The following is a 25,056-nucleotide window of genomic DNA, read 5'->3' on the forward strand; positions in this document are numbered from 1 at the left end:
CGCGGCAGGTGGGTCCTCAGTGCTGTACCTGCATATTCGCGCCTGAGTTGCGAGTGGGGTATGGGGGGGGGGGTCTCCCAGCTCTACATAACAGTTAAATAACCTGGACTCCCGGCCCGAGTCACCGTCCCCCATTCCACCCCCACATCCAACTCCGCGGCCGGGGGGGTGGGGATGTCTGGGCTCTGTTCCCTTCCCCCATCCCTGCTTAGCCAACTCGGAGTGGCGGGGGTCGGGGAAGGACTTGGCCCAGCGTCTCCCCCCACCCACCCGCCGACACCCCCCCACCCCATCCGACGCGAGAGTAGGTGCCTTCCCTCCGCAGCTCGGGTCTTCTTCCCAGTCCTGGGGGTGGTGCGGCGGGCCGGGGGGGGGGGGGGGAGGGTCGACTGGTGGGCGGTGCCTCTCGGGGCTGGAGGCCGCTCCTGGCCCGCCCCGCCCTCTGTCTCTCGCGGTCCCTCCCTCCTGCACGCCGGCGCTCCGAGGCAGAGCTTCCTGCGTCCCCATCCCGGTCCCGGAGCGGGCGCTGCGCCCTCTCCGCCACCGCCTCCCTCGACCGAGACCCACCCCCCACACCCCGAGCCTCCGGCCCCGGGATCATAGCGCCCCGAAGGAGGCAGCCCGGGGTACCGGGTCGTGGAGCCCCGGGTCCCCGGCCGCCCGACCGTGACCGAGCTGGACCCGCAGCCGCCCGGGTGAGTCTGCGCCGCCGCGCCTTCCGCTCCGCGGCGCCCGCGGAGTGACTGTTGGCAGGGCCGGGGAGGGAGTCGAGGGCTGTCGGAGTCTGTTTGTCCGTCCGTCCGGGAGCTTCCTGTCCCGGGTCTGCAGCCGAGAGGACTCCGAACCCGCACCCACTGGAGCCGCGCCCCGCCAGTGCGGGGCACCCCGCCTCCATGGCATCGCGCTGACCTCGGCGAGGGGAGGGCAACCAGCCTCCGGGGCCCCCTGTTGGCGAGGACAGGTGCCATCTGCCAGGTGGGTTTCGAACCCTTGGCCTCGACGAAGAGGCACCTTCCACTCGTGCTTAGAGCAGAACTTCCCAGTAAGTCCCCGGAAACCACCCTGGCGCTTCCCAAATTGATCCCCCTTCCCCCATCCCTAACTCTTTTCTGGAAACCGGGGCTTTGGGGGGATTTAGATTCGTGTGTATGTTTTACGTGCTAGAGGCACAAAACGGTGAGAAATCGGGCGTGAGAAAAGTAGGGTGAAACTCAGTTTCTTCACTGTGAAATGGGCATGATACCCTCCTGGGATGAGGCGGGGCACTCGTACCTAGCACACAGCAAGTACTTAAAATCCAAATCAGATCTGTTGTCTGCTTCCCGATGGGAGGTGTGTGGCCTGGGAGTGCCAAGTCTAATTGAAAGGGATGGTCACTTAGAGAAAGTAAGCTTTCCTAACCGACGGGTGGGGGAAACAGGAAACTTGGATGTACGGATGGTTCCCCAGCCCTGCCTGGGCCCTCCCTGGCCGGTAGCAGCCTTGGGGCACCTGTGCACTCTCGGATGAGCTTGTGTGGCCAGCGTCAGATACCCTCCTAGCAGTGCGGGTGGTCCAGGCCCGGGAACCCCGGCGCTGCCGGAGCGGCGCGGGCGGGGCCTGGGTGGGCGGGGCCGGACCGGCGGGGGCGGAGTCGGAGCCCGCCCGGGCGAGCCGCGGGAGAGGGGTTACCCTCTAGTGCTGGTTTTTGGTTTTCGTTCGACGTGGTGCTCTTCGAGTATGGCTTCTGTAGTGAAAGGTCGGCTCTGGGACCTGTGAGCGCCCTTCACACTTTGGAGACTTGTCACACAAGGATCTTGACCTAAGTTGATAGGAACGAATGGAATTGGGAAGGAGCCCCTTACCCTCCAAATGCTTCCCTCCGCAGCTTGCCAGAGGAACTGCCCAGACTGGGACAAAAGGCAGAAGAGGGCAAGGGGAGGAGGCTGGCGGCTCATCTGTTCGTCACGATGTTCTGTCCAGTGGTGGGATGATTAGGGCCTCCTGGGCACTAGCAGGGCCAGGCCTGCCCCAGGGATGCAGAGCCTAGGGGACCTCAAGAGCTCCCAGCCTAGTGAGTAGTAAACGACAGGCGTCGCTCCGAGGTGGTGATGCAGTCAGGCCCCAGCACTGGCTGGCTGTGTGACGCGCCTCACTGAGCCTCCGGCTTCTTCATCTGTCCGATGGTAGTGATAACCTCCCAGGTGGGACCTTCGTGCCTGGCACATGGCAAGTGCTCTGTAGGAAGTTTCCTTACAAGGCTTAGGGGAGAAGAGGAGAGAGAAATAACTCAGGCTGAAGCATGCCAGGAGGTCCTGATAAGAAAAGGATGTTGGAATATGCAACAGGGTATTGATAGGAGTCCCTGGGGGGTGGGGGGGAGGAAGGGTGTCTGGGCAGATGGAACCGCTCAAGCCAAGGCATAGAGGTACAAAGGCACACGGGGTGTGGTGGGCCTGGGGGAGTGCGCTGAGGCAGTGGCGGCTGGGTTTGTGGGAAGGTGGGGAAAGTAAAGGGAATGGAGGGTCTGGAATGAGCTAGATGAGATAGGCAGGGGGCTGGTCGTTGCACGGGCGACTTATCCTGTGGTCGTCTGGGAACCATTCCGCAGGTGTTGACTGAGTGCCTTCTGTGGGCCAGGCCCTGTTCTAGGTGCTCAGGATGGGTCACTGGGGAAGAAAGACAAAGACAGACACAAATTCCATTCAAGTTCCTTAAGCAGGGGAGTCATTTGATCCTGTTGATACGTGAGGAAGACAACTCGGTGCAGAAGTGGAGGAGAGGTTGGGGAGGGCTGCTGGGAGAGAGGAGGCTGTCTGCAGGCCGGGGGCGGTGGGAATGAGACAGGGGGCTGGAGTGGAGCCTCGCACAGGAGGCACAGATGAATGGGGTCTTCACACGTGACCACTGCTCAAGGGGAGGTTTGTGGATTTGGCGTGAGGCCCAAACTGCCAGCCTGTCTCCGCCAGAGAGCGCGGGCGAGTGCCTGGGGACTTGGCAGGGCCCGAGCCCCTCCAGCTGTGGCTTTCCTGCTCCCAGACTCCAGAAGGCACAACACCTAGGAGTTTCTGCGTGAGGAATGGCAGAGCTGGAAGCAGAGCCAGCAGCCCGTCTCCAGGGCAGCCTGCCTCTTTTAGGGCTCCTGTTTTCCTGGGTCACGGTTCTGGTAAATGTCCTCTCCCTTCGTGGGGCTGGCAGTAAACCCCTCACGACCCTAGGGCTGGAAGAGGGGCTTTAGCTCTGGGCTTCTCTTCTCCCCATTCCAAATTAAGCTGGAATTCGAGGGACTGAGGAGAGTTTTCTCCCTAAGTGCTGAGAAGGTTCCAGAAGCTCAGATGTCTTCTGTTGGGGATTTGGGGAGGGGTCTGCTTCTGGCTCCTGGCTTTTGCTTTCACTTTGGTTGTGTCTGTTCTGAAGCTTGGACCGGTCGTTCTTGCAATTAACAAGCTCTAAGAGCATCTTCCATGTTGGAAGTCTCCTTTTGCTTGGAGGGTGACCACACTCTGTCTTTCACCAGCCACAGGAGGACCCCAGAATGATGTGGGTGGAGGGGACCCCTCTCATTAACAAAACTCGAGAGGGGAAGCGTACATAGCAAGTCAGCAGCAGAACTGGGACTGCTACCCCCCCACCCCCGACCGCTCTGCGTTCTCCCAGGAGACCTGGCCACATTCAGGTCAGAGACCTGTTTTAGACCCCAGTTTAGTACAGGTTTTGTGGTTTCTCGGGATCTCCATCTTGCTGGCCGCTTCTAGAGTCTGGCTCCTCCCCTGCCTGGACAGGTGGCCCAGCTTGGCCCGGCAACATTTTTGTTCTCCTGGTCCTGGATTGACCCTTGATGCACTGGCTGCCCCTCCTGGGAGCTCTGGCTCCCCCAAGAAACAGGTTTTCCCTGCTTCAGGCCAGACTGCCCCAAGACACTGGCCAGAGGCAGCCTTCCAAGAGTCTCTGCTGAGCTCTCCCCCACTAGCTGTGGCCTCAGACTGATTCTTGACTCCTCCCTCCCCTCGGCCCCAACCCTTATCTCCCCAGGCTGGTTGGCCTGGCCTTCTAGCCAGTGTTGTTTACTTGGGCTAAGCTGCCAACAGTCTCTTATTCTCTCTTGCCCTAGATTTATGAGACCTAGCAGCCCTTAAACCTGAATGCTGGTCCCTTTAACTCTTAGAATTTTGGAGCCGGAGGGGACCTTAGGCATCAGAACATCTAATCTGCTTATTTTACAAATGGGGAAACTGAGGCCCCGGGAATGGAAAGGAACTCGCCTGAGTTCAGAGCTAGGACTAGACCCCACTTCCTTGATTTCAGGGATGGTTCTTGAAAATAAACCAAAACAATAAAACCAGACGAGCCCCCTTCAGAAACCTCTTTCTTTCTACGCTCCACACCGGCAGGTGCTTTAGAGATGTCCACAGTGACCTATCCAGGAGGAGTAGGTGCTGAGGGACCCGGAAGACGAGGGGTACACATCAAGGAGTATATATCTTGACATTTTCAGGTCCTATCTGTTCAAACTGGTATTCACGCCAGGGAGCAAGCTAGTAATTAACCAACCTTACTTGCTGCTCCTCTGAGCATACTTTATGATATACCTCTGAACGGACAGGCGTTTAAAGTTGTTTTCTCCCCCAGATTACAAAGGAAGTACGTCCTCATTGTAGAAAACCTGGACGGGAAAACATCACGATATGCTGGCAACCACTGTGGATAGTTCGGTGTTTACGCAGATTTTTCGTTTGCTTGCTCTGCTGTTTAATATCCTGGTTCATCGTCATAACATGTATTTTCCCTGTCTGACAGCACACCGGTTCTAACCTGTCAATCTCAGGCGCTTCTACCCTCTGATGGCTGGAAGGTTCTCAGGAGGCCAGCTTTTTGTGGCTATGTCAGAACACTCCAGCAACCAAAAATCCTAGCACGCTGTGCAAATTACTCACCGTGTGGGACTCCAGGGGGCCATTTCTCTGCACCACCATGGTGTTCGGGGAAGGGCCACGTTTACAAAATCTGGAGCAAAGATAGATTCTCAGTGAGTCCCTTAGAAATGGAGGAGGCTAGCCATCTCAGTGGGATGGGCGTGATCCAAAGATTATGGGAGGGAAAGAGGTGTCTTCGTTTCCTCTGATTTTTTGCTGTGTTGGTTTTTAACCCAGCCAAGTGCTCCCACCCCACTGTTACCACCCCTTGCCCTGAATCTCCCCAGGAGTAGGCACTGGGGTGGCAAGTGTGGGTCCCTAGAAAAATCAGTACTGTATTGGGCTTGCTTGTCTCCGAGCCCTGCTTCTTGGACAGCAAGTGGTTCGATGGCAAGCCCAAGCAGAGAATTTGTTGCCTACTCAGGTGTTCCAGGTTGGTAACGTCACCTTTGGGACAGGGTCTCTTAGCGTCGTCTCTCAGACTCTAACAGGAACACAGCTTTGTTAATGCCATATGAATTGTCAATGCTAGAAGTGATCTTGGAGGATCCCTTAGGCCAATGTCTACAGACTGTGGGCAGCAACTTAGTGGGTTTTAAAATCAGTTAAGTAGTTTTCCACTGGCTTTTAAAAAGTGAAATAGAAGAAAGCAGACTTAGAAAACAAAATGCATCTCCTGTTGTGAGAACCATTCTTTACTAAAACTTTCATCTCAATTATCTGTATATGGGTATGCACAGATAAATAGATTTCCATCTGCATGGTAAGAACCGTGGGTAGCCCTTGCTGTGGTCCATTGGGTTTCTTTTTAAATTGAGGTACAGTTAACATACAATATTATGTGAGTTGCAGGTAGACAACATAGTGATTTGACATTTGTATCCATTGCAAAATGATCAACACAGTAAGTCTGGTTACCGTCTGTCACGTGACAAAGTTATGAAGACGTTATTGACTATATTACATCCCCATGACTTCTTTGTTTTGTAACTGGAAGCTTGTACTTCTTCATTCCCTTCACCCATTTTGCCCCCCCACCAAGCCCTCTCCCCTGTAGCAACCACCAATCTAGTCTCTGTGTTCATGAGTCTGGGGTTTGGTTTGCTTTATTTGTTTTGTTTGATTCCGCCTATTTGTGAAATCATGTGGTATTTGTCTTTCTCTGATTTATTTCACTTTACATAATATTCTCTAGGTCTATGCATATTGCTGCAAATGGTAAGATTTCATTCTTTCTTATGGCTAGGTAGTATTTATTTATGTATATAAATATTTGTATCGTGTCTTTGCTAGCCACTCCTCCGTTGATGTATACTTAGGTTGTTTCCATGTCTTGGCTGTTGTAAATAACACTGCAGTGAACATAAGGGTGCATGGTGTTTTCAGATCAGTGTGTTTGTTTTCTTTGTATCAGTACCCAGTAGTGAAATTGCTGGATCAGAGGGTAGTTCCATTTTCAATTTTTTGAGGAACCTCCACACTGTTTTCCACAGTGGCTGCACCGATTTACATTCCCACCAACAGTGCACCAGGGTTCCCTTTCTCCCACATCCTTGCCAACGCATGTTCTTTCTTACCTTTTTGATTGTAGCCATTCTGCCAGGTGTGAGGTGGTATCTCATTATGGTTCTGATTTGCATTTCCTGATGCTGAGTGATGTTGAGCAGCTTTTCATGTGTCTGCTGGCCGTCTGCATGTCTTCTTTGGAAAAACCTCTATTTAGATCATCTGCTTATTTTTTAATCAGATTCTTTGTGGGTTTCTTTTGTTATCGAGCTGTGTGAGTTCCTTATATATTTTGCATATTAACCCCTTATCAGATACATGACTTGCAAATGTCTTCTCCCATTCTGTAGGTTTTCTTCTCATTCTGTTGATGGTTTTCTTTGCTGTGCAGAAGCTTTTTAGTTTGATGTAGTCCCAGTTGTTTATTTTTGCTTTTGTTTTCCTTGCCTTTGGAGTCAGATCCAAAAAAAAATCATAATGTCAGGGAGCTTACTGCTTCTGTTTTCTCCAAGGAGTTTTGTGGATTCAAGTCCTGCATTCAAGTCTTCAATCCATTGTGAGTTAATTTTTGTGTATGGTGTTAACGGTCCACTGCTTTTTATACTGTGATTCTGGGAAAGTTGGAATTCTTTGGACGGGTCCCAGAAGCAGTCAGGGGTTTGCAGGGACAGAGCTGAGTGGTGGGAGGCAGGGCCAGCTGGAAGGAAGCTCTGTTTACAAATGTTCCAGATGTCAGGGGTGTGAAAGATTCCTTTAAGAAGGTTCTATGGCTTTAAAAACAATGCTAAACCACAGGCTGGAAACCAGTGCTCGTCTAGCCACCTCAATTCTTAGAAGAAGAGACAGAGGCCAGAAAACAGAAAGTCTGTATGGGGCAGGTGGGCTCTCCTCTTAGGTCTACTCTAAATGTAGGCCTCTGACACCTCTCGGAATGACGTGCCGAAGTCCGCATCAGCCACGCTGTTGGCCTGAAACACACATTCCCCACGCAGCCGAGTCCCCCTCAGGCTGCACTGATAATGTACACTAGGAATTCATGTTTATCATAAAGCCCATAGCTGTCGTGCTAATGGCCCAGTTTCTATTGCCCGGTGCACAGAACATTGTTACCAGTGACAGCATCTAAAACCCATCACAGGATTGGTAAGTCCATTCTGGCATGTCTTCTTTTCTTAATGTCCCCAGAGCTTCGCGAATGGAAGCATCCTAGAGGTGATGGGCCCTAGAGGTGATGGACCCAAGGTCTCCCAGCAAATTGTGGCAGGTCCAGGATGAGAACTCACCTACCATGGTGTTTGTTTTCTTTGTATCAGTACCCAGTAGTGAAATTGCTGGATCATAGGGTAGTTCCATTTTCAATTTTTTGAGGAACCTCCACACTGTTTTCCACAGTGGCTGCACCGATTTACATTCCCACCAACAGTGCACCAGGGTTCCCTTTCTCCCACATCCTTGCCAACGCATGTTCTTTCTTACCTTTTTGATTGTAGCCATTCTGCCAGGTGTGAGGTGATATCTCATTATGGTTCTGATTTGCATTTCCTGATGCTGAGTGATGTTGAGCAGCTTTTCATGTGTCTGTTGGCTTTTCATGTGTCTTTTTTTTTTTTTTTTTTTAAGATTGTGGCCTCATATGATGTACAGTTCTGGATGTCTCCAGAAGGTTCTGCTATTTCTTTGATTCAGGTTATGGTACCAGGTGGCTCTAATTCTTGGTGAATTTTAGGTCTTTGCCACGTTTTCCTCTCTACATCTAGTCTGGGAGAGAGAGAGAATTTACTTACCTAACCCTTGTCTACATTTCCCCACACCTACTGGCTGGGTGTGTGCAGGGGTACCCCATGTCATAGCGCTTTGTAGAGACTGCGTATATTACAAATTGAAGGTCTGTGGCAACCCTGCGTCCAGCAGGTGTCTTGGTGCCGTGTTTCCAACAGTATTTGCTCACTTCCTCTCTGTGTCACATTTTGGTAATTCACGCAATATTTCAAACTTTCTCATTATTATCATATTTTGTGGGGTGATCTGTGATTAGCGATCATGACTTGCTGAAAGCTCAGATGACGGTTAGCATTTTTTAGCAATTATGTATTTCTTAGTTAAGGTATGTACATTGTTTTTTTAGCCATAGTGCTATTGCGTACCTAATCGACTACAGCCTAGTGTGAACATACTTCATACGCACTGGGAAACCAGAAAATTCATTTGACTCATTTTATTGAGATATTCACTTATTCCAGTGGTCTGGAACCGAACCCGCAGTATCTTCGAGGTACGCACGTGCCGGTTAGGGTATAGGCATGGTTTGTCAATACTTGGTGCAGGAGGATATGATTAAAAAACAAACTCGGGAAGCCTGGGTGGCTCAGTTGGTTAAGCATCTGCCTTCAAGTCAGGTCATGATCCCAGCGTCCCGGGATCGAGTCCTGCATCGGGCTCCTTGCTCAGCGGGGAGCCTGCTTCTCCCTCTGCCTCTGCCGCTCCCCCTGCTTGTGCTCTCTCTCTCTCACACACAAATAAATAAATAAAATCTTTTAAAAAATAAAATAAAAACAAACGCTCACACTTTTGGATCCCAAATATGACATCTTCATTAGTTTGGAGAAGTGTGGAGCCGTGCGGACAATAGCAATTATGTATCGGAGGTGTCCTTGGGTCCTTGTGTTCAAGCAGTGACAGGTGCACATTCTGTGCTGGCAGGGATGGGGGGCGTTATCTTTGGCTCGCCACAAGCTGTGGCTTTTCACAAATGTGCTGGGATGTTCTGTGTGCCAGTGGTGAACTAGAGGGCCGGCTCTCGCCCACAAGCCGGGCTGATGGGTCTGAGGGGTCGGTGGGGAGCCGACTGTAAAGACACCAACGTAGTTCAGCCGACAGTGATGAGGAAGCCCAGGAGCGGGAAGAGGAAATTTCTCCCAGACCTGGAGTGTCAAGGCCGGGCTTGCAGAAAACTGAATCTATGCTGAAATCTGAAGGGGGGGCGGGTAGAACGTCGGCAGGAGAAAAGGGAGCACCTGGCTGAAGCAACAGCCTGGGGAGAGGCCCCGAGCTGCAGAAGAGATTAATTCACATGCGCTGATACTGGATGTGAAGGGTGGGATGGGAAAAACCTTTTATACAGTTTCTTCTTAAAAGCCATTTTGGAAGTGAGGCTCCTTTATTCAACTGATATTTATTGAGTTCTTTCTATAGGCCAGGTGTTCTGGGTTTGGGGGGGACATGGTCCCTAAAAGAGATATGGTCCCTGCTCTCGTGGAGCTGACGCCTTATTGGGGCGGAGCGAGGAATCAGTAAATTAGAATACAAAATAAGTGAAGTAACCAATAATCATATACTCCCAGAACTAAAATCTTTACCACTCCCTCAACTGCCTGCAAGATCAAGGCTAAGCTAAAACCCTTAGGTTTCAATGAAGACTAGACACTCCTAAATACCGGACTCGAGAGTTCAGACTCAGTTTACCTCTCCAGACCCATTGCTGCTGCCCCAACCCCTCCCCCCAACCAATGGATGAGTTGTAAGGAACCCGAACCCCTTCCTGCCTCCACCTCCCTCCTACACCCCCACCCATAGCCATGAACCGTGATAGTTTTTCTCTTTCTATTCCTTCTGCTTTTCTGCCTAGACCATTCTTTGTCCTAGACAAAACTCTTAAAAAAAAACCAAAACAAAACCCCAAACTCTATTTATTTTGGAATAATTTTAGATTTATAGAAAAGTTGCAGAAATAATACAGCTTTCCCATATCCTTCACTCAGCTTCCCCTGATGTTAGCGTCCTACCTGACACAGCGTAGGTGACAAAGCCGAGAAATTCACGTTATTCTCACAAAATGGCGGACTTTATTTGGATGTCACCAGGTTATTTTGTTGTTGTTTCTGCTCTGGGGTCCATTCAAGGACACCACACGGCATTCAGTTGTCCTGTCTTCTTCATCTCTCCTGGTCTATCCCAGTGTCTTAGTGTTTCCTTGAAGTTTGTGACCTTGAAAGCTTTGAAGAGTGCTAGTCAGTATTCTCTAGAAGGCCCCTTACTTTGGGTTTGTCTGATGTCGTCTCGTGATTGGACTGGGATTTGGGGTTCGGGGAAGGAATGCGACGGAGGTGAAGTGTCCTTGTCATTGTATCACATAAGGATTTACACACTATACAGCAGCACGACTCACCGGTGGTACTGTCCTCGATCATTTGGTGAACAGTGCTGTCTGCAAGCCTTCGCCACCGTAGAATTACTGTAGCCCCTTGTTGGAGGGGGATTTTAAAGGATGATAGTAAAGGGTAAAATTATAAAAGAAATGACTGAAAACGATTGATAGATTAGGCTCCTAAACTTAAAAAACTTCAATACCGCCAATGGTAACCTAGAACAACATTTGCAACACACGGCCGGCGAGGGGCTGTTTCCGGAACACGTACCGAGCTTCTCCAGTTAGTAAGGAAAAGTCAGATGCCCTCAAGAAATGGAATAGACAAAAAACAAAAAGAAACCAAAAACAAAACAAAACAAGAAGTGGAATGAAGAAGAGATGCTGTTGGCCAACAAGCACGTGGGGGGAAAAGAAGAAGAAACGACCAAGAAATGTAACAACGATACACCGGTATTATCTAATTTATTGTCCCTTATTCAAGAGTCCCCATGATATCAGGGTCCACATTGGGATCATCCAGTGATTTTATTTTTCTTAAGTTTTTGTTTATTTTTTTTTAAAGATTTTATTTATTTATTTGACAGAGATAGAGACAGCCAGCGAAGAGAGGGAACACAGCAGGGGGAGTGGGAGAGGAAGAAGCAGGCTCATAGTGGAGGAGCCTGATGTGGGGCTCGATCCCATAACGCCGGGATCACGCCCTGAGCCGAAGGCAGACGCTTAACCGCTGTGCCACCCAGGCGCCCCTTAAGTTTTTGTTTAAATTTCGGGTAGTTAACCTAGAGTGTAGTAGTAGTTTCAGGTGTACAATACCTTCCATACGCTTCCATTCAATACCCGGTGGTGATCGCAACAAGTGCCCTCCTTAATCCCCTGGGCCACCCATTGATTTTAGTCTCCTTGAATCCAAGATGGTCCCCAAACCTTGTTGGTCTTCTGTGGCATTGACATTTTTGAAGCGATGGAGCCAGTGTCTTAATTGCTTCTCCCCTCGTGACTGGATGAGTTTTAAACTTTAATGGCAAGACATTTTCCATGTGCTGTTCTATAGTTGTCGTTGCAACCCATCAGGAAGCAGAGCAGGTCAGAGCTCAAAGAAGAAGAAGGAGAAGGAGGGAGGAGGAGGACGGGAAGGAGGAGGAGGAGGAGGAAGGGGAGGAGAAGGAGGAAGGGAAGGAGGAGGTGGAAGAGGGGGCGGAGAAGGAGAAGAAGAAGAAATGCTCTTGGCCAGTAAGCACATGGGAAAAAACCCCAACTTTCACCCCCATCATATTAAAGAAAATACCACTTAAAACAATACCATCTTTCACATAGGACATTTTAAATGTTTTGAACGTTTCAGAATTTTAAGTTAAAAAAAGAACGCTAATCTTTCAGGAGCTCATGGTGGGGACGAGGACAGTCCGAAATGCACGTCAACACTTTAAAAAACACAGCAGTTTCAATACCAAGAATTTATCTAGAGGAAACATGATTGTGTAAGGAGTTAGTTTCAATACTGTTATTTTTTAAAATAGCAATAAAATTAGAAACCACGTATGTGTCTGGCCGTAGAGGCTCGGTTAGTTATGTAAATTATGAGTCCTCCACGTACCGGAATATTCCTCAACCACTAAAAGTTATGGTTTAGATGAATACTGATGATGTGCAAAATTGTTTGTTATATTATTAACGTTGTAAAAGTTAGGTCACCAAGCCATGTTGCAGTATGATCTCATTTTTGTAAAAAAAAAAAAAAGAGAGAGAGAGAGAGAAAGGAAGGAAGGAAGAAAAAAAAAAAGTACGTTTGTTCAGAAAACACACGAGAAAGTCTGCACTCCATCACCATAGCTATCATCAGTAGTTACGATGGTGGGGCACTTGGCGATTTTCATTTCCTTTCTGCTAATCTGGACTTATTAATGTTTGCTTAATAAAGAAGCATTGTTTTTATAATAAGGGAAACATGTTTTATTTTTTTAAAATCACCTGGGGTTCTAGTGGACCCCCCAAGGGTGACTGCCGGGGAAGGTGTTTGCGAGCTGTAGAGGGCTCGCGTTGGATTGGCCCCTAGTCCTGGTGGTTCCTTTATGATTCTCCCTGCCCGGATTTACAAAGCTGAAACACTGCAGCGCACTCGTCTGCCCCTGTGAAAACCACCTGTTATAGGCTGTGTTTCTGTCCCCGCCAAATTCATTGTTGAAGCCCTGCTCCCGAAGGGCTGATATGAGGGGGTGGGGCCTTGGGTGGCAATTAGGTTTAGATGAGTTGGTGAGAGTGAGTCTGTCACGATGGGATTAGCACCCTTGAGAGGAGGAGGAGAGAGGGATCACCCAGGAGAGGCCCCAGGAGGACACAGCCAGGAGGCGGGCCCTCACCGGACACCAGATCTACCAGCACCTTGACCTTGGACTTCCAGCCTCCAGAACGGGGAGGAGTCCGTGTCTGTTGATGAAGCCGCCAGTGTATCCTGGTTGTTAACAGCGGCCTAAGCTCGCACCCCACCCTCCCAGCGCTCTGTCTTTGAGGTCATGAGGTCACGTACATCCTTCCAAATTTACAAACAGTAAAATTCACCCTTTCTCATGTATAGTTCCACGGTTTTGATAAACGCCAACCGTTGTGTAACGGCCACCACAATCGAGAGATGGAAAAGTTTCATTAGCCCCCCAAATTCCCTCGAGCTGCCCCTTTGTGCCAACCCCTCCCCTCCCCCTGGTCCTCAGCAGCCGCTGGTGTTGGCCGTCCTCAGAGTTTTCCCTTTGCCAGGACGTCATACAGATAGAATCAGACGGTATGAAGCCTTTGGAGTCTGGCTTCTACTCGGCATCACGCTTTGAGGCTCTTCCTATTGTGCTGCTGCATTGGGCGGATGTAACGAATGTCAATCCGTTTACTGATTGTTTCTGGTTCCGGGGTGATCACGACTAAGGCCGCTACAAACAGTCACGTGCACGTTGGAGTAGGAACATACATGGTTTTCATTTCTCTTGAGCGAACACCTAGGAGCGGGATGGCCGGGGCTGTCCGGTGAGAGCGTCTTTATACGAAGTGGCCACACTTGAACGTGTCGTGCTGAGGATCCAGGGAGGGGGTGCTGCACGGGAGAAGCAGACTCTTGTGAGCACCTACTGTGTGCCACCCACAGCGCCTCACGGCCTCACGGGGTCCTCAGCACAGCGGAGGAAATAACAGGTTCCGGCTGCCCTTGACCCACAGAAAAGGCGATGACATACACTTCAACCTGGTGAATGCAGAGCTACTCTCTTTGAACTTGGAGAGGGTTTGCGGTGGCAGACCGTTGAGCCTCCACCGAATGTCTTCCCCCTACAACCTAGCTTTGTTCTAGCATCTGCTATCCTCATCACCTCCAGCCGGGCTCAAAGTCGATTAGAGTGAGTGGTCTCCCTGAACTTCCGTAAAGAAGGTTCTTCCCGGTTCCGACTGCCAGCACCACGCAGTGCACAGACCTAATGAAATATGAATCACCCCCTGCCTCAACTTGGAACTTTAATGACCCGTGTTGAACACCCAGGAGAACGAGTCACACCACCCCCGCCCCCTTGAGTGACGTTTTGCCTTTCCGCATCCCACGTGGGTCCTACTCCACCAGGAAGGAAGTTGACCTTTTCCCCATGGGTGATCTGCCCCTTCCCCATGTCGCAGGAAGGGTCACAGTGGGTTGTGGCTGGTTCTTAAATGACTTTTTCTCGACTCTTTTTGTTTAATTAGAAAAAAATGTTACACGTGGTAAAAATTTTTTAAAATCACACACTGCATAAAGGGATATCCAGTGAAAAAATATGAATCTCCTTCTCATCTCAGACCCCCAGTCTCATTCCTCAGAGATAGCCACGGCTCACCGTGTCTTGTATAGGCTTCCAGAAATGTCCAGTGTGTATCAGATGCTTTTAAATACTGCTTTTTGATGTTCAAGTGTTACTGTTGTCCGGATCGTTCTGAAATTGTTGGGTACTTTTTTTTTTTTTTAAAGATTTTATTTATTTATATGACAGAGAGAGAGACAGCCAGCGAGAGAGGGAACACAAGCAGGGGGAGTGGGAGAGGGAGAAGCAGGCTCTCAGTGGAGGAGCCCGATGTGGGGCTCAATCCCAGGACTGTGGGATCACACGTGAGCCGAAGGCAGACGCTTAACGACTGAACCACCCAGGCGCCCCTGTTGGGTACTTCTAAACTCGTCATCACTCATGTCAGGGTCCTCAGATTGCCTTTGAGAACCCACAAACCAGCTGAAATTTTATGGCAAACTTCCATCTCTTCATTTTTCGGTGGAGGGTCAGTAGCTTTCATCAGGGGTCTGTGCACACACACACACACAGAGGAAGAAACATGCCTTACACAAAAGGGCATGGCGAGTAAGTATGAGAAAAGCAACCTTTTACTGACAGAAAGTAGTTAACATGTGTAATCAGCTGGGGGTACAAGTTCCGAATTTATGGATCATTGGTCCCTCGTTTTGTGGTCGGAAGCCGGTGGAGCCCTTGAGTAGTTTTGTCCCAGGCTAAGGGGAACCGTGCGTGGCGGAGCCAGTAGCCGTGAAGTTCCCCGAGGTCTTCAGCCCTGCGTATTTCTACTGACTCACTGCCTGTGGGGAAGTGTGTTGGCAGCTCTTGCCATGCATGTTCTTGCCTGGGATGGAGTTACCCATTCGCTGGGAATGTCTCACGGAGAGGGGGAGGCAGGCGTGCTTCCGACAAGAGGATTTCCGGCTGCAAAACATTCACAAAGATTTTAGGGAAATTCCTGGGAGCCAGAGCCATATCTGGTTGCGGTGGAAAGTCATGAACATGTGGGGAAATGTCCTTGATGGAGTCAGTATTCTTGATGGAGTGGTGGGTGCGGAACAACCAGGCCCCCCCACATCCTTGTTTTCAGGGTGGCCCTGGAGGGGGAGACAGATCCTGGCTGGGTGGTTGGAGAGAGGGTCTGACCTTACAAGGTATCTCCCATGTTAGTTTAAAGGCACATAGCATTTTGCATATATTAACTCATACCACATCGATCCTCATAACAGTTCAATGACATGGGGAAACTGAGGCAGGAGTACGCTAGCTACTGTGCAAACAGCCCCACGTGTCAAGGGTTGAAGACAGTTAGGTCACAGTGTCACCTGCTGGGTGAAGAAGGGGGGGAGGTCTTTGCTCCACAGGGTCCTTCAGGGACCCAGGCTGCTTCTGTCTTCAGCACTTGGTTTCCAAGGCTTGGGGAGCTCTACTAGAGGTAGAGACGGGTTGTAAGCCCCGGTCGTCTGATTCCAGAGTCTGTATTCTTAACCACTATACCGTAGTGAGAAACGAGAGCGCTGGCTTTTAGCTAGATTTCGCTGGCGCGTCGCCTCAGAACTGGAGGTAGGGAGAGCCCGCGGCGTTCTGGAGAACGTTGATGCCTCCGCCAAGGGTTCAAGCTCTTCTTCCTGAGGACTGAGCTGAGCAAATCTCACAGACATTTTCACCTCATCTTCTGCACATAAAAATGAAATCCTTTCCCCCAGGAAGTTTGCACCTGAAATAAATGTGTGTCAGCTACGTGGCTGCGTGGCACGTGGGTCTTTCCACCCCCGACGTCATCCACGCAGGGTGAGCGCCCCATGTTGGTGCTGTCGTAGGGAGGAGGTCTTGCTGAATTCCACACCCTAGTTAAACCGTTTTCCCCCAGTTCAAGTAGCTTCTTGTGGAAATAACCCAAATGTCCAACAGAAAGGCCCGGACATTAGACTACGGTACATCCACGCGAGGGAGTGCCACATGGCCGTTAACCATGGCGGTGACGGAGGCCCTGGGGAGACACAGGACAGTTCGAATCTCTTAATGGAAAAAAGCAAATTATATATAAAGGCAGTCCGTTTTTTTTTTTATTTTAAAACAGATACAAAGAATTTAAAAGTTTGACTATTTACCATGTCTAAATTTCCTGTAGAGAACCATGTTTGACTTTGTATTAAAGTTACAGATCTAAATGTAAGCGCTGGCCCTAAGGACCGGAGTGACTTGGGCAATTGCTCAATGTCTCCTGCTGGGGAGGAGAGGCGTAGGATTTTATGAGGATTAAATGATCCGTGTGTAGAAAGTACTTGGCACACGGTAGGCGCGCAATACATTTTTAGATGTTGTTATTGTCATAATTGCTTTTAAAAAATCTTCCCATTCTGATAAGCCCACTCCAAATCCAGACGAGCCGCTTCCAGGAGTGGGAGGTGGGGCTTTACTGCAGCAGGCTGGGGTTGTGGACCTGTGAGGAGGCCAGTGTGCACCCCTGACGTCCCCCTGGCCTCTACTGCAGAGAGGGGTACGGCCGGCCGAGTGACTGAGATACTGCTTTTAAGTGTGGCCCAAGGGGGAGGCCTGGGGGGCTCCGTCAGTGAAGTGTCTGCCTTCAGCTCAGGTCATGATTCCAGGGTCCTGGGATCGAGTCCTGCATCAGGCTCCCTGCTCCGTGAGCAGCCAGCTTCTCCCTCTGCCTGCTGCTCCCCTTGCTTGTGCTCTCTCTCTCTCTCTGACAAAATCTTTCAAAGAAAAAAAAAAGGGTCGGCCAAGGAGCTCTCTGGCTGCTGTCCGGTTTCTATCCATTGCACAGAGAAATAACTCAGTATTCTGAGTCAGACTACGTGGATTCCACATCGATTAAATAGAATTTAATGCCACTCCCGTAGGGTGGGGGTCAGGGTGAGATGGTACTAAGCTGGCGGAGCCTTTGCACAACGTCTCAGTAAATACTAGCGCTCGCAGACAGGAGGTCAGGCCTCAGAAACTCCTATAACATAAAACTACATTAGTAATACAACATATTTTACACACATATATTTCCAGAATCTGTTCGTCATCCTAGACAGAGATGGAGGAAGGCTTTTTAAATGCCTACAGGGGTGGTTCTTACATTTCGGCACGTGTTAGAAGCTCCCCCAGAATTTCTCATCCAGTGGGTCTGGAGAGTTGGGGCCCGAGAACTTGCGTTTCTTTTTTTTTTTTTTTAAGATTTTATTTATTTATTTGACAGAGAGAGAGAGAGCCAGCGAGAGAGGGAACACAGGCAGGGGAGTGGGAGAGGAAGAAGCAGGCTCCCAGCAGAGGAGCCTGATGTGGGGCTCGATCCCAGAACGCCGGGATCATGCCCTGAGCCGAAGGCAGACAGACGCTTAACCAGCTGAGCCACGCAGGCGCCCCTGAGAACTTGCCTTTCTAACAGGCTCCCAGTGGCGCTGATGCTGTTGGTCCCAGACCACACTTGGAGAACCACTGCCTAAGATAGCAAGGTCTGCAGGAAAGGGCGGATGGTGACCTCATTCTGGCTGAACCCGGGAAGCTGGACCACTGTGACCAATGGAATTTGGGATTTATGATAAGAATTAGATCTTACCCAGTTATGGGGGTGCGGTGGGCAGAAGTGAAGGTGAAACGGGAACTGAGGGACCAGGATGTCCAGCCACCAAGGCGAGACCACAGGGAGGCTAGTGGAGAAGCCCGTGGGCAGCTGTGGCCTGGTGGGTGCCTAGCCAGGTGTCCGGTGGCAGTCCTGGGGACACTGTGGGTCAGCAGGACGCACAGTCCGAGAGAAGAGCTGGACACAGACGGGACGGGCTCAAACCTGCTGGGCCCCACGGTGCCTGTCCATCACTGCATCAACGTCAAGAGCATAATGGCAGGCTGCTTCTTCGCTTCCACTTTCCAGATTTCGCAGACTCCTCTCTGGGCCAGTTCTAACCTAGAGCTGATAAGAAGGAGGATTCTGGGGAAAGCAATTCCAGCTTTACCAAGTTGACACAGCATAAGCTACCCAACAGATCAGTCAGTCCCTGCCAGGGAGCTGCCTCCCTGAGCCCAAGGGTGCTTTGCGGGGCCTGGCTGGGGGTTCCCCCACTCTCCCAGCAGGACCATCTGGCTGGCAGAGATGTGGCCCACCCCAGCAATCCTCTGCTCAGAGCATCAATCAGCTGGATTAGAACCCATTAGGGAACCTCCAAAAACAGAGATTCCCAGGCCCCAGCCCAGGCCTCCGACAGCAGGGCCCAGGAATCTAGATTTTTCACTTGCTCTGCAGTTGATTCAGACATCCGGCCAAGTTTGGAACTCCTGACATGTGGAGCAGAAAGGACATTCTGGGGCCAGACAGACATGAGTTCGAATCCTGGTTCAATAGTTATTAGCTTTGTGATCTTGGGCAAGTGGCTTACCCTTTCTGATGTGATACTGCTGACTCATCTGTAAAATGGGCGTAATGCCAACCTTCCTCACGGAGGGTCGTGGGGACCGAATGACATCATGTATCACAAATGTCTGGCATGTGAGTATTATGGTGCTTAATACAGTTAATAACTGTGCATAGACACGTCCGGGGGTGTGTCAGATGGGCCCAGAGTCTTCTCTTTCTTCTTAGGAATCTGGGCCTTCACCTGGCCATTTCTTACATAGATTGTTTTCCTGACATCATGAAAACCAGACTTGCTTTTCCTGTGTCCGCATTCATACTCCAGGCGTTGTTTCTTATAAAGGTCAGCTGCTTCAGTCTTGAAAAAGAACACAACTGGAGGTTTCACACTCCTGGATATCAAGATATACTACCAAACTGCAGTCATCAAAACAGTCTGGTGTTGGCACAACAGTGGGCACAGAGATCAATGGAACAGAACAGAGAGCCGGAAATACACCCACACTTTTATGTTCAGTCTCCGACAAAGGTGGTAAGAATGTACAGTGGGAAAAGAAGTCCCTTCAACAAATGATGTTGGGAAAACTGGGCAGCTACATGCAAAACAATGAGACTGGACCACTTTCTCACAGCGTATGCAAAAATAAACTCAAAATCGATTAAGGACCTAAATGTGAGACCTGAAACCATACAAATCCTAGACGAGAGTCCAGGCAGAAACATCTCTAAAATCGACTGTAGCAACGTTTTTCTAGATACGTCCCCTGAGGCAAGGGAAATAAAAGCAAAAATAAACTACTGGGACTACACCGAAATAAAAAGCTTCTGCACAGCAAAGAAAAGCATCACCAACACAAAAAGAGAACCTACTGGATGAGAGAAGATATTTGCCAGTGACATATCCAATAAAGGGTTAATATCTCAACTATATAAAGAACTGATACAACTTAACACCAAAAACAAAAACCCAAAACCAAATAACCCAATTAAAAAACTGGCAGAAGACATGAACAGACATGTCTCCAAAGAAGACGTCCAGACGACCGACAGACACATGAAGAATGCTCAACATCACTCCTCATCAGGGAAATGCAAATCAGAACCACCATGGGAGATCACCTCACACTTCTCAGAATGGCTTCAATCAAAAACACAAGAAACCACAGATGTTGGCGAGGATGGGAAGAAAGAAAAAGGAACCCTCTCGCACTGTTGGTGGGAAGGCGAACTGGTGCAGCCACCGTGGAGGACGGTATGGAGGTTCCTCAAAAAAATAGAGAATTACCGTGTGATCTGGTAATTCCACTCCTGGGTATTTACCCAGAGAAAAAGAGAACACTAATTCAAAAAAATAGGTGCACCCCTGTGTTCATAGCAGCAATATTAACAGCGGCCAAATTATGGAAAGAGCTCAAATGTCTATTGATAGAAGAATATAGAAGATGTGATATGCGTGCACGCGCACACACACACACACACACACACACACACTGGAATATTACTCAGCCATAAAAAAGAATGAAATCCTGCCATTTGAAACAATATGGACGGAGCTAGAAAGTAGAAAAAGTGAAATTAAGTCAGAGAAAGCCAAAGACCCTATGATTTCACTCATATGTGGAATTTAAGAAACAAAACAAAGAAAATAAAAGCAACAAAAAAACAGGCTCTTAACCATAGAGGACGAATTGCTGGTCACCAGAGGGGAGGTGGTTGGGGGGTGAGGGAAATCGGTGACGGGATTAAGGAGTGCACTTGCCCTGATGAGCACTGAGTAGTGTATAGAATTGTCGACTCCCTCTATCGAACACCTGGAAGTAATAAAACACTGTAGGTCAATTACACCTGAATTTTTGAAAAAGAATCATTTCTTCAAAAAAAAAAAAAAGTACCAGTTGCTTATTTCTTCGTTAGGCAAATTTCACGAATTCCATCTTTAAACAAAAATGATTTCATCAAGACCATCCCAACCTCCAGCCCTCTTTCATCTCAAAATGTTTTCTTGAATCTGGAATCTTTGTTGTTTTCTTGGAACATTTCCATAAACGTCCTTCCTTTCCTGTCTGTCATTTTGACACTCCGTCAATTGCTGTGGTCGTGATAGAACGAACTGCTTTTCCAAGAAAGCAGAGCTGGAAGATTTCGCAATGTCTGCTCTCAGTAGATGAAAGGGTGCCCCCTGGGCCAGGCTATTTGATAAAAGGAGCTTTGGCTTTGAAGTGAGCTTTTAAAGAAGCTGTTAGTCCCAAAGCAAGCAAAGGCAGCAATAAAGAAAACAGAGGGTTTGGCATTTCAGCTGCTAGAAGGGTGAGAAAGGAAAGGATGATTTTTAATGGTCAGAAAGCAGGGAGGTGGCAGGCGGGGGGCGGGGGGACTTTGGAGAAGAGCTTTCAACGTTAGACTGAGGCCCCAGTGCACGTGAGGCATTCTGGAGCGAGCCAGCGTTCCACGCCTTAAACACACCTCTGTAGGCTTCAGTGACATGATCTCACCATGTACTCTATCAGTGTCAACTCTGAGATCTTTCATTCTAGAGAGATCTGTAATCACTCATTGTTGGGGGCGCTTTCCCCATCTCCAGAAGGGACCTGTATTAGTCAGCCCAAGCTGACTAAGTGTGGCTTAGTAACAGAAACTTACTTTCTTAAAATTATCATATGATTTCTCTCATCTATGGAACATAAGAACTAGGAAGATCGGTAGGGGAAGAAAGGGATAAAGAAAGGGGAGTGATCAGAAGGGGGAATGAAGCATGAGAGACTATGGACTCTGAGAAACAAACTGAGGGCTTCAGAGAGGAGGGGGTGGGGGAATGGGATAGACTGGTGATGGGTAGTAAGGAGGGCACGTATTGCATGGTGCACTGGGTGTTAAACGCAACTAATGAATCATCGAACTTTACATCAAAAACCAGGGATGTACTGTATGGTGACTAACATAATATAATAAAAAAACATTAAAAGAAAAAAAAGAAGATGTGGTCCATATATACAATGGAATATTACTCAGCCATCAGAAAGAACGATTACACAACATTTGCAGCAACATGGACGGGACTGGAGGAGATAATGCTAAGTGAAATAAGTCAAGCAGAGAAAGACAATGATCATATGGTTTCACTCATTTATGGAACATAAGAAATAGGAAGATCGGTAGGAGAAGGAAGGGAAGAATGAAGGGGGGGCAATCAGAAGGGGGAATGAACCATGAGAGACTGTGGACTCTGGGAAACAAACTGAGGGCTTCAGAGGGGAGGGGGGTGGGGGATTGGGATAGGCTGGTGATGGGTAGTAAGGAGGGCACGTATTGCATGGTGCACTGGGTGTTATTCGCAACTAATGAATCATCGAACTTTGCATCAGAAACCAGGGATGTACTGTATGGTGACTAACATAATATAATAAAAAAACATAAAAAAAAGAAAAAAAAAACTTACTTTCTTACAGTACGGTAGGCTGAGAGGTCCAGAATCAAGGTCTGGCACGGTCAGGTTCTCGTGAGGGCTCTCTTCTTGGCCTGCAGACGGATGCCTTCTTGCCGTCTCTTCACATGGCCTCTCCTTGGGACGTGTGTGGAGAGAGAGAGAGAGCAAGCTCTCTAGAGTTTCTTCTTATATGGGCACTAATCCCATCAGACCAGGGCCCCACCCTCATGACCTCCTTGAACCCCAGTTACCTCCCAAAAGCTCCATCTCCAAATACCATGCCACTGGGGGTTAGGGCTTCAACACATGGATTTAAATTCAGTTCTTAACAGTGCCCTAGCATCCTCGTGATTGCTCAGGTTAAAATCATCTGCCCTCTCACCCCACTCTCCCTACCCAATCAAATCTGTAATAAGTTCATCTCCGTTTGTCAACTTTGCCCTGGGCTAGGGCAGTACCCTCCTAACTGGCTCTCTGCTGCCCTTCTGCCTTGCACATCTTCCAAGGTTACTTCTGCCTCAGGGCCTTTGCACTCACTGCTGTCTCCACCCGGGACTCCTCCCACCTTCCCATTCTGCTCCGCTGCTACCTTGTTGGTCCCAGCTGCAATGTCTCCTTCTCTGAGAAGCCTTCCTCCATCATCTAAAGAACCACCTCACCTTTATGCTTATGTTGTTTTCTTTTCTGAACAATTCTTAATCCATGCCTTCCAGTGTTTAGAAGAGAGGCTTTGTAAGAACAGGCCTTTGTCTTGCTCGATCCTGTGTCTGGCACCCAGGGTTGCTCAGTGAACATTTGCTGAATGAATGAATGAATGAAGTCAGCAGAGATTCGTTGAGGCTTCGGGCTGCACACAGCTCTGTGCCCGGTGTCAGAGGAGTCCCAGAGAAATGTCAAACGCCCAGAGGCAGCGATAAGAGGAACACAGGTGTGAAGCCCTGCCTGCTTCACTTCAAGTGTAGTTAGAGAACGTTGCGTGAAAATGACACCCGCCAGACCTCTCTAAATGGCCGGTGGCTCGTACAAGTGACCAGCATTGACAAAGATCGAGAAGAGGAGAGCGCCTTCTCGCTGGCCATGGGAGGAGGCTTCCCAGAGACAGGGCATGTGAGCTGGATGTGGAAGAAGCTTAGGTGGTCATGGTCAGCTGGGGGAGGGGAGAAGCCCAATGCAGGGAGACCGGACAGCGTGCAGAGGATGGAAGGCAGGCCCATGTGACTGGAGTTGTGACATCAGGACTGTTTCCCTCCCTTGGACACGTCCCTGACATGGCGCTGATCCTCCTCCTGGGAGAAAGCACGTTTTCCTGCACCCGGTATCGCTGGTGCCGGGTACGTGTGCCCAAGCAGGTGCGCCGGGAACACTGGCGCTGGAAGTAAGCTGAATGGGGGGGTCCGGGCGCTCCCATCCTGTAGGCTGTGAGGGATTCCTTTGAAGCTTTGAGAGACACAGCGGCTGGAGGGTTGGCATGGCCGGACTGAGCCATGAGGGCTGAGAAAGCCTTAGAGAAGTGGGTTACAGTAATTATCGCTGTCAGCCAGGCCTGAGAAGTAGGAGGGAGGTGGACGGGGGCCAAAGAAAGGCTTTGGGAAGGGAGAAGAAACAACTTTGGGACCAACTGAACGCAGAAGCAGACAGGGGTTGCAAACGCACATGTCTGAAAGGAGGTAGGAGGGGGTGTGTTAAGGGGAGAGGCTGCCGTGAGGCATCAGGGAGTGGTGCGGATTGTGGCAGAGTGGAAGGTAGGCCCCTTCCATAGGACACAGCTCTGACTCAGCACCAGCTGCTTGTTACCTGGGAGAATTGGGACCGGGCGTACCAGATTTTCAAGTTTTATGTATAAGATCACACCCGTGCTCTCACTATTGGCTACCACTCCATATTACATAGCATAAATAAGCCTCCGCAGTCCAAAGAAGATACTTCTACGGGTCAGATACAGCCCTCAGGCTGCCACTTAGAGGCTTGGAGGTGTGTGTGTTTTGGGGGATGGAGTAAGGAGGGGGGAGAATGCCCGAGGGCACTGAGATTTCACGACCAGGTCACCAGGGCAATAGTGAGCCTTTGTGCTGTAATTAGGAGGTAGGAAGGAGAGGGGTGGGCAGAGTGGAAGGTGTTGAAGTGAGGTGGATGGTCGTATGACAAAGGAGGACACGGCCTGGCCAGAACAGCTCATCCTGGGGGAGCTGCTAAGTTGCAAATGCAATGGGTTGGAGAGGGGAGGGAGGGCCCGTGTGTGCTTAACTGGGGACTAGTATGGACGTGGTTTCTCTGGGCCGCCTGTGCTTCTGTAAGGGGTTTATTCTGTCCTGGGATTTTTGTTTGTGTGTTTTATCTCCCCCCCCCCCCTTAAGATGGCCTGATTTGGCCCCTGGCAAGAGGCACATGTAAGGACACTGACGTAGGGACAGGGTTTAAGTTCTGACCCAGTCCCCAGCTGTCAGGGACGTTGGGCAGAGTCCCTCCAGGTCCTGCTTTCCTGAGTCTTTGTCACCGTGGATGAGAATGACAGTGGAGGCATCCAGGGCCTCCTTCCCGTGCTTACGTCCCACCCATGATGGTTGAAACTGTTGTGTTCTGGCTCTCCTCCCTCCTGCATGGCTCCCACCTTCTCTTCTGAAATGAGGGACACAGACACAAACCCAGGGTCCTTCCCGGTTTCACTCATCCCGCCTGGGCCTCAGGTATCCCACCGCGGAGGTCCCCTCAAAATCTGAATGCACTCTGGCTGGAGGTGGAAGGCAGGGAGGAATCTAGCTAATGCAGTCTGTTCTCCCCGAGCCACCTAACGCCACAGCAGGTGCTGAACAGCCCAGAAAAAGCTCCTTTCACCATCGAGGGACTTCCAGCCATGTGGGGAGGGGTCCTGAGGAACAGTCATCGGCCACTTCTCCGGTCATTGATGCCACGGAGGATCCTGAGGCCCTGGATGCCTGTTTGGCTGT

General features: G+C 49.8%; 1 protein-coding gene across 1 annotated transcript in view; it reads left to right on the forward strand.

Annotated features, from left to right (window-relative positions):
- The first annotated feature begins 471 nt into the window (after positions 1–471).
- The window catches only part of TMEM51 (transmembrane protein 51), a 56,546-nt gene continuing 31,961 nt past the window's right edge, over positions 472–25,056 (forward strand). Inside the window, exon 1 of the mRNA XM_044391467.3 lies at positions 472–695. The gene's annotated coding sequence lies outside the window, so the exon portion shown is untranslated. The remainder of the gene's footprint in view (positions 696–25,056) is intronic.

Source organism: Ursus arctos, unplaced genomic scaffold (assembly GCF_023065955.2).
Source record: "Ursus arctos isolate Adak ecotype North America unplaced genomic scaffold, UrsArc2.0 scaffold_32, whole genome shotgun sequence".
NCBI lineage: Eukaryota > Metazoa > Chordata > Mammalia > Carnivora > Ursidae > Ursus > Ursus arctos.